Consider the following 9,710-nt stretch of genomic DNA (forward strand, 5'->3'; position numbering starts at 1 on the left):
AAACAAATGGAAGAACATACCATGCTCATGGATAGGAAGAATCAATATCGTGAAAATGGCCATACTGCCCAAGGTAATTTATAGATTCAATGTGGAATTTTTATTTTATATTGTCAAAATCCTGACTTTTCCTTTTATGGGTTATGTGTTGTGTCATACCTAGAAAGACCTTCTATGCTCCAAGAGAAAAATCCTGTGCTTTCTTCTTCTACTTCATTTATTTATTTATTTATTTTTTTGAGACAGGGTCTCACTCTGTCACCCAGGCTGGAGTGCAGTGGCATGAACTCGGCTCACTGTAACCTCTGGCTCCCAGGTTCAAGTGATTCTCTTGTCTCAGCCTCCCAAGTAGCTGGGACTACGGGCATGGGTTACCATGTCCTACTAATTTTTGTATTTTTGGTAGAGACAGGGTTTTGCTATGTTGCCCAGGCTGCTCTTGAATGCCTAAGCTCAGGCAGTTCACCCACCTCGGCCTCCCAAAGTGCTAGGATTACGGGCATGAGCCACAGTGTCCAGTCAACTGTGCTTTCTTCTGAAGAAGAAAAAAAATAGAAATTGTGGCTCACATGGATCTTCATTCAGACTTGAGGTGTCCCACTGGGAAGCTCTGCTGGCCCCAGCTGGTTCCAAGCATCATTTCTTAGAAAATGTTGCAGACGTCACTCCAGAGCAGGGATATGCTCAGAGGTGGGGCTGGGCAGAAACCCTGTTTGAAAGGTCTAAGGGCCACACTGGAATGTAGGGATTCACTTTTTTTTTTTCCTTTTTTTGAGACGGAGTTATGCTCTTGTTGCCCAGGCTAGAGTGCAATGGCAGAATCTCAGCTCACCACAACCTCTGCCTCCCGGGTTCAAGGGATTCTCCTGCCTCAGCCTCCCAAGTAGCTGGGATTACAGGCATGCACCACTGTGCCGGCTAATTTTGTATTTTTAGTAGAGATGGGGTTTCTCCATGTTGATCAGGCTGGTCTCGAACTCCCAACCTCAGGTGATCCACCCGCCTCGGCCTCCCAAAGTGCTGGGATTACAGGCATGAGCCACCTTGCCTGGCCAGGGATTCACTTTAAAAAAAAAAAAACTTTAAATTATTATTATTGTTTTTTGAGACAGGGTCTGACTCTCTGTTGCCCAAACTGGAGTGCAGTGGCATCATCTTGGCTCACTGCAACCTCCACCTCCTAGGCTCAAGCCATCCTCCCATCTCAACCTCCCGAGTAGCTGGGATTACAGGCATGTGCCACCATGCCCAGATAATTTTTTTTTTTTTTTAAATAGAAAGAGGGCTTCACCATGTTGTCCAGGCTGGTCTTGAATTCTGAGTTCAAATGATCTGCCTGCCTTGGCCTCCTAAGGTGCTGGGATTACAGGTGTGAGCTACCACACCCAGCTGCGATTCACTTTTGACCAACAGAAAAAAGACGAATCCGGTTGTCCATAAAGTGACAAGGAATATCTGCTGCACATTTGAGGATCTTCTGATCAACTTAATACAGAATCTGGCATCTTTACATCTCCTTAGGGCCAGATGACCATAGCCACTCCCAGCCTCAGATACTTTTTTTTTTTTTTTTCCATGTAACTCTTTTAATAAATAAAGCATATTCATGGCTTAGATTTTAAATCACATTTACAGATGAGGGAAAACTTCTAGGCCTAAACAGGTAACAGTAAAGCGACTACTGCTGGAAGGAGTGGTGCGCCACACGCACCTTAAGCCTCAACAGTGGGGACTGCAGGGCCAAACACCAAACACATCACCTCTAGGCCAGACGGAGAGTGGAGACCCAGGAAGCCCATGTGACCACCATCTGCCTCTTCCCCTAGTGCTGGAGAACCAACTGGACACTGTGTTACTTTCAGATGAACTGGAGGTGGGTCCTGATCATATTACATGAAGCTTTCCACCACTGTGAACAATTAGGCAAGGCATGAGTGACAAGAGGGGCATCACTGATAAATACAGAGCAATACTGGGGCAGTAAAGAGGAAGCTACAGAGACATTCGTGTTTCTTCAAATATCAGAAGCTTCCACATCATAGCAGGAGAGCTGAGGATGAGCTCCACCTCCTGAAGGCTTAGTCCAAAAACTTCCTGTTGGCATTTGCACCAAACAAGGCTCCCCGGACTTCTGGCATCATCTGCTGGGCTATGAGATCCAGCCGGCTTTCCAGGGTGTTGGAAACCTTTATTTTACAATCCCCATTATAGATCTCAACTCCACCAGCTATGTCTTCAGGCAGGTAGGACTCCTGGTCAATTTGGACATCAACATCGTTTTTGGTGGCAATTTTGTACATAGAGATTGCCTTCTGCACTGCAGCCTTTACCAGAGGGAAATCTTGTTTCCTGCAATGAACAATTGTTCGGGGCTCCAGCAACTGGTACAAACCCTGGAGAACCAGTCCATCCAGCAGCGCTTGGTACCTGGTTGTGTCTTTTACCACCTTGCTGAGTCTCTGTTTTGCTTCATTTAGTAGGTCTGTGATAAGGTCATCTCTCGCTCTGAGGACTTTGAGTCTCGCTTAATTCATCAAATTGGACATCTGGATTTTCTTCTGCTGCTCATTCTGTTTCTCTTTCTTCTCATAATATTCCATAATCTTTAGTCTTTGGGTTTGCACAAGCCAACCTTTCTCTATGTTGAACTCTTCTTCTGCCTTTGCATCTATTTCTTCTGCTTTCTCATTGGCTTCTTGTTCAATGAAAGCCATCATATGCTTTATCTGCTTTTGCACGTCAGCATCGCTGAGAGTCATGGCGAGAGCAATGCTAGGTCGGTGAGCAGCAGGCTCCAGTTTACGTTTAAAGGGTGAGGGGAGATGAATGGGCAAAGGGAAGCCCTGTGCAGATCTTGGTTTCCTTTCTCAGATACTTTTAATATATTGATGAATTTCAGATTTATATTTTCATTTCATGCCTCTCTTCTGAGCTCAGACATCGCTAACTTAGCTATGTCCAAAATGGAACTTTCGATCTTTCATTCTGATTTTGACACTGCTCCAGTCTTTCCTAACTAGGGATAGGTGCCTTGGCATACCAGACACTTGGAGTCATTAAATTTTTTTAAAAAAATTTTTTTTAAATTCTTTTTTTTCTTTAAACCATTTTTTCTTTTCTTTTCTTTTCTTTTTTTTTTTTTGTTAGGTAGGGTCTTGCTGTCTTTCCCAGACTGGTCTCAAACTCCTGGGCACAAGGGATCCTCCTGCCTCAGCCTCCTGAGTAGCTAGGACTACAGGCACACACCACTGAACCCAGCTCTTGGAGTCATCTTTGACACTTCATCTCCCTTTACCCCTACATTTTATTAATTATCAAGTCATGTCTGTTTCTTCTCTAAAACCTATCCTAAATCTTACCTCTGATCACCTCTGTAGCTATTGTCTTAGCCTAAGTTACTACCATCTCTATCTTAGATTTCTACAAGTTATCCTAACTGGTTTCCCCTGCTTTCACCATTGCCCCCAACCCCACAGTCGATTTCCCATAGCCCACTCTTCTCTTTTGAAATTGTATATCAGATTGCTTCATTCCCTTGATGAAAATTAATTAATTAATTCTACAAATTAGTATAGAGATCTACAGTGCTCCAGGCACTGTTCCAGGTATTGAGGGATACATTAGTGATGGGGATACATCAATGTTTTGAAACTAAGTATTCAAAAATCCCTGCTGTCATAGAGTTTACAAAACAGCAAACAGTGCCATGAAGGAAAATTAACAATGAAAGGGGTTGGGGAGAGCTGGGGTGGGTGTGCAATTTGAAGCAGGGTGATTATGGGATGTCTCATTAAGAAGACTATATTTGGGTGGCCAGGTACGGTAGCTCACACCTGTAATCCCAGCACTTTGAGAGGCTGAGGCCGGTGGATCACAAGGTCAGGAGTTCAAGACCAGCCTGCCCAAGATGGTGAAGCCCCGTCTCTACTAAAAATACAAAAAATTACCCGGGTGTGGTGGTGGGTGCTTGTAATCCCAGCTACTTGGGAGCTTGAGGCAGAGGACTTCTTGAACCCAGGAGGCGGAGGTTGCAGTGAGCCGAGATCATGCCACTGTACTCCAGTCTAGGTGACAGAGTGAGACTCCATCTAAAAAAAAGGAAAAGAAGACTATATTTGGGCAAAGATTTGAAGGAGATGAGAAAGTAAGCTTTGTGGATATCTGAGAGAAAATATTCCAGACAGAAGGAACAACACGTGCAAGGTGTTGTGGTGGGAGCACATCTGGGCAGTGCTGAGGAACAGCAAGGAAATGACAGTGGCCGGAGTGGAGTGGGGAATGGAAGGAGTAGTAAGAACTGAAGTCAGGCAGTCAACGAGAGACTGAAGTCAGGCAGTCAATGAGAAGGCCATTGCTGGGACTGATCTGAAGGCCTTGAGCAGAGAGGTGGCCCTGCCTACCGCACCAACCCCAGCTCCTCTGGTTCCTGCCCTGGTACACGGAATGCATGCTTATTGCTGTTTGAACACACTCAAATATTTCCCTTTTATGGCCTTCACACTTGCTCTTCCCTCTCCCTGGAATCTTCTTCCTCCCAGATCTTTATCCCATGCCTCACCCCTTCACATTATTTATGCTTCTGCTCAATGGATCTTTTCTGACCACAGATTTGAAAATAGCACCTTACCTCCCTTTTGTGTTGATTAGGGTCCTACTAGGAAAACAGGAACTACACTGTGCATTTTCATAAGATAAAGTTTAATACAAAGAACTGGCTACATGGGTGATTGAAAAGACAGAGACTCCAACCAGGAGAGTGAGGCGACCCAGAGACTAGTAACCAAGACAAGTTGCGACCACCCCTAGGTTGGAGGGACAGAGAAGAGATTTTTTTCCAGGAACAAGGTCACTGTGTAGAAGTGACCTATTCAGCAATGGAGGCTTAAATGAGATGCAGTCACAGTGGAGGCAGAGGACAAGGTGGTGAAAAATCCTGGCAGGCTGCTTGATTCTGACTGCCAATCTCCTACCAGTTGCTCTGAATGGTTAAAGTCCACCAGCTAACAGGAGCCTGGGAAATGCAGCCTGCAGAGATCAGCTCCCCAACAATTCAGAGCCAAGCAGGAGGAGCTCTGGAAGCAAACCTGAGGAGCAGGACCTCACCCTGTCCTTACCCAGTTTTATTTTTCTTTAGGTCACTTATCCCTACTCCTATTCCATTCTATTTTGTTCTACTCTAATATGCTCTGTTTAGTTCTTTTCTGTTCTAGTGTTTCTATTCTACTCTCTTCTATTCTATTTTACTGTTTCTATTCATTTGTTCTCTTCTCTTCTATTTTTTACTTGTTTGCTGTCTGTCTCTTCCACTAGGAATGAACTGCACAAAAGTAGAGACTGTTCACCAGTGTAACCCAAGTAGCTAGAACAGTGGTTGGAATATTACAGGTGCCAAATAATTATTTGTTGAGTGAATTAATGAATAAATTTGCTTGCTGTTAAGATTCAAGAGGGCAGGAAATATATATACTGTGTTCATTATGATACACCCAGTGTCTACCACAGTACCTGGTCGGCATGTGTATTAGTTTCCTAGAGCTGTTGTAAAAAATTACCACAAACTTCGTGGCATAAGGCAACATACATTTATTCTCGTAGTTCTGGAGATCAGAGGTTTGAAATTAAGATGTCAGCAGGGCCACACTCCCTCTGAAGGCTTCAAGGGAGAATCTGCTCTTTCTGCTTCTGATAGTTCCAGGTATTCCTTGGCTTATGGCTGCATCACTGCAATCTCTGCCTCTGTCTTCAGTGGCCTTCTCTTGCGTGTGTTTCTTATAAGGACATTTGCCTTTGGATTTAAGGCCCATCAGATAATCAAGGACCCTGAGATCCTTAACTTGATTACATCTTCAAAATTCTGTTTTCCAAATAAGGTCACATTCACGGGTTCTGGGACGTGGGCATAACTTCTGGGGCGGGAGAAGCAACTATTTAACCTGCTACAGAACTTAAGAAATGCTTGCTGGCTGACTGGCTAGACTGACTAGTTTCCCTGGGTCTACTTTTGCCCCTGCCCAATCCATCTTCCACAATGCCACTAACCTGACCTTTCTAATTAGAAAAAGGCTTCTTTTCTTTTTTGTTTTCTTTTTTTTTTTTGAAATCATAACTTCCTACTTGGAAGTTTGAAAAAACTTCTGTGTTTTTCCATCCTAGGGGGAAAAAATTCATACTTCTTAGCTCAGCTACAAGATCTTCCATCTGTTGTTCTCTGCTTCCCTATTCAAGTCTCTCTTCTCCCACTCTCCCCACTTTTCACTTTGTGCTCCAACCACATGGGTGACCAGGGTCCTCTGTACGTTTGTGAAGTATATGCAGTTTCTTCTTCCTCAAATAATTTCCTATCCTTTGACTGTTTGGCAAACGCCTATTCATCCTTCAAGTCTCAACCAAAATGTCTCTTCTATGCTGACCCCACACCCCTATCTAGAATCCTAATATGTAGATGCTCATTTGATATTTGTTTGAATAAATAAATGAGCCCAAATGGGATGGGGGCTGAGAAGGGTAGGACCTGGATTGGGCTCAGGTCTGGAAGAAAAGGAAAATGGGAAAAGTCATACTTGGTATCTGGGACAGGTGCCAGGGACTGGTGGGATGCTGGGACTGGAAGCATTTGGCCTTTGAGTAATATGGCCTGAGATAGATGTGATGGGAGGCCTGCCTATGGGAGGTGGCGAGATGGCACAGGGGTGTGTGGTCTGTTGTTAGAGGACCAGCAGATGCAAGGCACAGGTGGGCTGTCATGCTACAGAATCTAGTCTTCTCGGGCCACAGTTCCCGGGATGGGATTAATTAACTCAACAGACCACCTTTGTTATGAGACCTGGGCACAGCTGTGGCCATGTCTGAAGGGGGACCCAGGAGCACAGGCAAAGCAAAATGCAAAGCCCCGATGACCAGAGGCCTTTCTGGAGACCAGTGGGAGGGGGACGATAAACGGAGGAAACAGATGGGACCTATCCAGCTCTTGGGGATCAAAGAGCCCCCACAAACACCACTCCTTATGTCCACTGAGTAATGGTCTTTAGTTACCTAGGCACAGAGGGTCCTAAAGGAGAGGACTGTAGATCACTGAAGGGACTTGGTCGTGGGCGTCTGAGAGAGGCTCTGGTCTTTGGGAGTCAAGAGCTGTAGGTCCCGGTCATTGAATGACCTGATTGTGAAGCCAAGCCTAAGTGAGCTTGAATGAGGGGTTCTGGTCACTACAGAGCCTTAGAGAGAGGCCCTGGTCACTGCGCGCATGACCTAGGGGCCCTGGTCACTCGGGGGTGGGACTGGGGGCTACATGAGAGGCCCTGATTCCTGAGGAGACTGATCTAGAGGCTGTGGTCACTAAAGGACTTGAGCGGGGGGCTCTGGTGACTGAAGCCTGAATGAGGGGCTCTGGTCAGTGGGGGCTTAAGGGAAAGGCCACTTCTGTTATTCTTGAACTGAGGTGGGGAGGGCTTCTCAGTGCTCCTTGTCAGCCCAGCATTCTCCTGTGCCCTCCCAACCTGACCAGCATGGCTCGCAATAGCCAGCAGATGGCACTGTGGCCTCGCATGATGAGAAGTGGGCAGGCTGCAGGCAGTCCTTGGGGTGAATAAGCTCAGTGGAGACAAGCTCAGGTGCTGCCTCCAGCAGCTTTGGGAGCTGCAAGAATTTGGGAGGGGGTGTGGTAAGACAGACCTTGATCAAACTCTCTGGGGTTATGGCCCAAGGCAGACCCCCTGGAAGCAGAGAATGCTGTGCCATGGGTTAGAAGGCCTCAGTGTCTTCCATACCTCAGAAGGCAGGACGGGCTTGGTCAATAGCTCCAGAGCTCAGAACAAACTTTAATGCAAATGTGGCCCAACATACCCAGATACACTTTCACTCCAGGATGAATGCAGCTGTCCCTGTCACACCACAGATCCAAGACAAATTAAGATGTACCCTGAACATTAAGCTGTCATTTCCCGGCACTCTCAGTATTCCAGAAGGAATTAAGAGTCTGCACTCTGGCACAGTCAGAACTTGTCATAGCCCAGAACTCAATACCTCACTCACAGGGTGTGGCCACATTCCAGAACCATGTCACAGTCCAGGGCCTTGTCATACCCCAGATATAGACACAGAGTGGGGCTCTGGCATCCCTCAAATAATGGCATGTCCCAGGAACCTCCATGTACAGAACAACCCAGGGCCTGTCCTGTCAATCTTTATATGCTGGCACTTCCCAGGGGCTTGTGACAGCCCCTGCTTGGCCCTGAGCTGTGATAGCATCTGGTGTGTGACAGCTAGGATGTGACAGGGCCCTGGGATATGGCAGTATTGAGTATACAACAGAGTCCTGAAATGTCCCTGTATTGAGGGTTGACAGGGCCCTGGGCTGTGACTTTATCCACAGTGTGCAGTAACTGATTCCAAAACTCACACCTGTGGGTCTGGCCGTCATCAACAAGTATTAGTGAACAGAATTCAGAGCAATTATGGTGACAAGCCCCGTGGGGGATACAGAGCGTACAAAGCAGTGTCTCAAACTATCCATAGTGACAAGACCAATTTTATTCTAAAAATTTGCATTTCAAATCCATTGCAGATTGACATTTTTGTAAAATGCAATTAAATTGCTAGAAAAACAAAATTTGGCCAGCGTGGTGGCTCATGCCTGTAATCCCAGCACTTTGGGAGGCCGAGGCGGGCGGATAACCTGAGATCAGGAGTTTGAGACCAGCCTGGCCAACATGATGAAACTCCATCTCTACTAAAAATACAAAAATTAGCCAGGTGTGGTGGTGGGCGCCTGTAATCCCAGCTACTCAGGAGGTTGAGGCAGGAGAATCGCTTGAACCCGGGAGGCGGAGGTTGCAGTGAGCCGAGATCGCACCATTGCACTCCAGTTTGGGGGACAAGAGGGAGACTTTGTCTCAAAAAGAAAAAAAAAATAAAAGAAAAAAAATTTAAAAAGACACAAAATATGAACCCAGTTTGTAAAAATAAACTTTTTATTTTGCAATAATTTTAGATTTGCAGAAAAGTTGCAGAGAGTGGACAGTTACTGTGTGCCCTTCATTCAATTTCCCCTAATGTTACTATCTTAGATAACTGTGGTACATTTATCAAAACTAATACATTAGCAATGGCATGGTACTATTCACTAAACTACAGACTCTCTTCAGATTTCAGCAGTTTTTCCACTAATGTCCTTTTCTGGTTTCAGAATCTAATTCAGGATACCATATGGCATTAGGTGTACTTTTTGTTATTAGATTAAATGATAAATAATTATTCTGTCAAATTGCTATAAACATTTCAAATGCTTACTCTCCATTTCTGAACTTACTTTCTCATGGGAACAAATAACTTGTAGGTGGATACTGGCCTGTAGGCCACACCTTGAGTAGTGCTGGTATAAAATGGCTACCTGTCATATATACGGTGGTGTGGCAGGGAAGTGAGGGGTGGGAAGTACTGGCATTTACAACTAGAGCACAGGGGTGCGGAGGAAGCAAAGGTGGTGGTCATGTGGATGGGTCTTAGCCATGGAACACAGTAATGGAAATGGGAAGCTTTTGGAATGCAGTCCCAAAAGATACCTAGTAAGATGGTGATCCTGCAAGTGTGCATTTGTGTGCATTTTTTGAAGTTTTGTTGTAAATACCTGCAACAACCAGCAGGTCCTGATGATTATTTATGAGCTCATTGAGCTACAAATGTGGGTAGAGAACTTAGAATTTTTTTTCTTTTTC

General features: G+C 45.3%; 1 pseudogene across 1 annotated transcript; it reads right to left on the reverse strand.

The window, feature by feature from the left end:
* Positions 1-1,557: 1,557 nt before the first annotated feature.
* Positions 1,558-2,860, reverse strand: LOC105533912 (annotated as a pseudogene). Its single transcript, XR_001005189.1, has one exon. The product of XR_001005189.1 is annotated as a V-type proton ATPase subunit E 1 pseudogene (transcript).
* Between the last annotated feature and the right edge of the window lie 6,850 nt (positions 2,861-9,710).

The sequence above is a fragment of the Mandrillus leucophaeus genome, unplaced genomic scaffold (assembly GCF_000951045.1).
Source record: "Mandrillus leucophaeus isolate KB7577 unplaced genomic scaffold, Mleu.le_1.0 Scaffold1296, whole genome shotgun sequence".
Taxonomy (NCBI): Eukaryota; Metazoa; Chordata; class Mammalia; order Primates; family Cercopithecidae; genus Mandrillus; species Mandrillus leucophaeus.